The 4323-nt window shown below is 38.6% G+C and overlaps 1 protein-coding gene across 2 annotated transcripts in view; it reads left to right on the top strand.

The window, feature by feature from the left end:
- The window catches only part of LOC106878624 (protein IWS1 homolog), an 863399-nt gene that overhangs the window by 4934 nt on the left and 854142 nt on the right, over positions 1-4323 (top strand). The window lies entirely within an intron of this gene.

Here is a 4323-nt window from a genome sequence, read left to right as displayed (position 1 = left end):
ATATATGTATGTATATTTATGTATATATATGTATGTGTATATATATATATATATATACATGTATGTATATACATACATGTATGTATATACATACATGTATATACATACATATGTATGTATATATATGTGTATATATATGTATGTATATATATGTATATATATATGTGTGTATGTATATATATATGTATGTCTATATATATACGTATGTATATATGTATATGTATGTATATATATATGTATGCATATATATATACGTATGTATATATGTATATGTATGTATATATATATGTATGCATATATATATGTATGCATATATATATATGTAAAGATATATGTATACATATATATGATATATATATATGTATATATAATGGTGACCACCTTTGTTACATGTGTGTGTGTATGTATTTTATATACATCTATCTATCTATATATAGGATATATATACTTGTGTGTGTATATATAATCATTTAAGAGCTAACTAGATAATATAAATTCAAAAATTTCCTAATGAAATGAAATAGAAAAGGACTAAACATTTACACAGTTCATTATTTTTATTATCTTCCAATTAAACTTCACTGAATCTTAATATGTGTACATATTAAAGTGGAATAGCTTGATGGCTTGCATTATATATATATATACATATATAAAAACTCTTGGATACATCTGACATATGCTCTGGAATGCATTATCAGTAATGTTTCTGAGGGTTTTAGGGAGTTTTGAGTCTTTCAAAATCAGACCCCCTTTTCCAATTGATACAGCTGGGGTTGCATCCCAGTAGCAGCAAACAACAGGTCTCTTCTCTTTAACCAAAGCCACATACTAGCCTTTCCTGTAGCTTCAGTGATGGGATTTATGACCCTACTCTTTGCTACACCAATAACTTTGCAGAACAAACTATCGAGAAAACCTCAACAATCCACTTAAATTGTCTCACAATGTACTTGTGCCGTTTTCGCAGATCCTAATATTTGGGAAACTTCCTCTCATGAACTTCTGCCATATGTTTTTCCCAGGGTACAATTGTTCTCACATGTTTACCTGTTTTGTGGATTTCAGAAGATCACTGTCTGGGTGGAGTGCTGCTGATATATGATCTAGAAACTGTTCTACGAAATCCACTCTCAACTGTAAGTTCGGAGACATGAAATGTAGGCATAGTCATTGATATTTCAGTGAATGGAGCTTCTCTCCAGCTCTGAGAAAAGTGATGCCCTCTTTCCTGGGTTAGTACTTACTGGACTAAATGGCTGTTGATATCACCTCTGCGACCACCTTAAATACTTGGTTATGTCACCTGTAATAGCAACCATTGCCTCTTGGGCAGCTGCTGAAGAAATGTTGATTCAACCCTCTTTCAGTACACATTTGTAAAGATTTGTTAGACGTCATAAAGTGTCATAGACAGCCTGGGTCAGAAATCTGATGCACTGGATGCTAGCCCACCAGAGATCTGACCAAGTGATGCTCCCCTGCTATATGTTGGCCCATTTTGTTCAGCCTTCACATTGGCTGAGTCCCACCAACGTGCTAGCTTGTACTTCTATGCCTGTATGGACTTCTTGGAGGAGGTATTGTTGCTCTTTTCCTTTGGTGCTACCAATCTGCTGGGATGGTAAGTAGCCTAGACCTGAATGCCTTATTGCCACTGCCTCAACCATTCCCCTATCCCTGCAACTATCTAGCAACACTCCACTTTCTACCTGTGCTAACTTTAATACCAGCTCCTGCTACTCTTGTGTCCTTGGAATTTCTGTACTTCATAGTTTCTTTTGTTCTGATCACTACAAACTCTTCTGCGAGGTCACTGAACAGGAGTCATAAGATGTTGGTTAAGCTGTACAGAGAGATGCCACCTAGGCTTCTTGGTAAGTTAAGCCACCTCCTCAAAAAGTGGTGATTTTCTTCTCTAAGGTTTCCACAGACAACATACTGGCATTGTATAATGACAGGTCACAAAATACTGGGCAGCGTGGCATACTGGTATACTCAAGTTTTGAAGTGACTGGGCAGTCCAGGTTTCTCAATGTTCCTAAGCCAGTTCTGAAGGTCTTTTCTGGTTCAGCAAATAGCCACTGTCCTTCAGGCTACTGTTAAAGAGTTTCCCCTAGTGCTTGACTGGTTGTTCTGTCAGAGTTGGGATGGTAGTGTCAAACTTAGTGAAGTGAAACTTTTCCTCACTTCCCCTTTTGTCAGTACAAGAGTCCTTGAAGGTTCCACTTGCAACTATAGTTTGCAGCTCACCCTTGTCCATGAGATAAGCTTCTTGAGTACTTGAAGATCTGCCTGCAACCAACAACTGTTGATGTTCTTACTGTCAGGTTATCCATGAAGGCTATTGTGTGTCAGATTTTGTCCAAGGTCCTTGGCACTTCACCACTGCTGACTTGACCACCATGTTCATGGAGAGAGTGAGAAGGGTTACTGAAATGTCAGTTATGATAGCCTTTTCCGATCTGTGCTACTCTCATGCTGTGGGTCCAAACGTGATTCTCATTTGGAAATTGTGATAATAATCCCGAATGAGGTTATTGATCTTACTGAGGACTTGGTGTTTTGAAGAACCTCATCTATCAGCTTGTATGGCATAAGTCCATAGGCATTTGTGAAGTTTAGACATAGAACTACTAGATCTTTACCTTTCTTCACCTAAGAGCTGTTTGATTGTCCCTGTATGCTCCAGGCTGTTAGGTGTTCCAACAATCCCACCTTTTTGTATCAATCATCCAGGAGAAACTTTGTTAGCCAGTGGGACACAATACTGAAGAATATCTTGTCTTCAATGTTGAGTAGTGAGATGGTCCTGAACTGATTGATTCTCTTAGAATTCTCCTTCTAAGGAATCCAAACAACCACAACATATCTCCACCAGTTGACAACTTTTGACACATATCTAACAATGATTGTAGTTATTGCTTCCAATTGGCTGTCAGTGATACCCTTTAGGTGTTGTCTGTGGGATTCTGCATGCATCTTCTGGCCTTTGTTATTTTCCAGAGGCCATTTGATTAACTGATCTACTCTGCTATGGATTTGGAGGTACAGGCACAGAGGAACTTTGCACACTGGGGTGAGTCCTGGCCATGCATCTCACCAGAATGTGATCCTTTTTGTTACACCTGATTCTTGTTGTCCAGACAGACATATCATTCTGGCCTGATTGATTTTTAGGCCATGCTGATTTTTGCATTCTTTGGACTCTGTTCATCATCCTTTTTCTTTTTGTGTGGGTCAAATTTTGTAAATCCATACTGTTGCAAATCTTTTTCTCCATCTTGCCCCAGGATCCCCTGAGGTTGTATTTCATAGGTTTGTCTGTAGCAGGAAAAAAGTTTGCAAGTTAAGTTGCTGGTCTCACTTGCCCTGAATGCTGTCTTTCTGAACTGTCAGCTAACTTTCTGGTTGTCACCAAAGTAGTCTTGGTTGTCACCTGGTCTGTTCCTGGAATTTAGTCTCAAGGCAAATCTCATTGATGCTCTGGGATGCCTCAGTAGTAATGTTTCTGGGGGTCTTAGGGGCTTTGGGTCTTTCAACAACAGACTCTTTGTCCAATTGATTCAACTGGGGCTGATCAAGATCCAGCTTGCTCCCCAGTAATAAAAACCACTGGTCTGCTTTTTTTTTATTATTCAAAACCACCTAATGGCCTTCTTTGCAAATTCAGTGACAGAATTTATAGCCTTCCCCTTTGCTGCACAAGTAACTTCATGCCCAGTCAGAGCTTTGCAGAATGAATACTCTAACAAAATACCACCAGATGATTTCAGTTGCCTTGTAATGTATCTGCTAGTTTTGGTTTCTGCTTTGCTTCACCAGTTTCTTGGTATTTGGCAAGTTTCCTCTCATAAGCCTTCTCCATATATTCTTCCCAGGGCACACTCAGTTCCCATCTGTAACAGTACTAGAAAAGAAATTCCTGGTGTAGTAGCAAAACATGGAATTAAAGGGCCAGGGCCTTACAGATAACTTGGCAAAAACCAAGATCCTGGTAAGCAAGAAAACAGACAGAACCTATTTGCTTCAGGTAAATAGCCCTGTTTGATATGTGGGAAAGATTTTGGCAGGAATTCCATTTGGTGCACCCAATGCAAGCTATGGATACACAAGTGGAATAGTAGGAAGGTTAATGAAAGAAGTAGTGTTTCTGTGCAGAAAATGTATGATATTGTTATATTAGATCATTTTAAATTTGGGTATATTTGAAAAAGTAAGGAAATGTCATTCCCATGTGTTCTCACATCACCAGACTGTTGTGAATGCGTGTGTATCCCTCCCTCCCTCCCTCCATCCATCTATCTATCAATCAATCAATCA

Source organism: Octopus bimaculoides, chromosome 10 (genome assembly GCF_001194135.2).
Source record: "Octopus bimaculoides isolate UCB-OBI-ISO-001 chromosome 10, ASM119413v2, whole genome shotgun sequence".
NCBI classification, from domain to species: domain Eukaryota; kingdom Metazoa; phylum Mollusca; class Cephalopoda; order Octopoda; family Octopodidae; genus Octopus; species Octopus bimaculoides.
The sequence above is the reverse complement of the archived record's forward strand: the minus strand, read 5'-3'. Positions and strand labels throughout refer to the sequence as shown.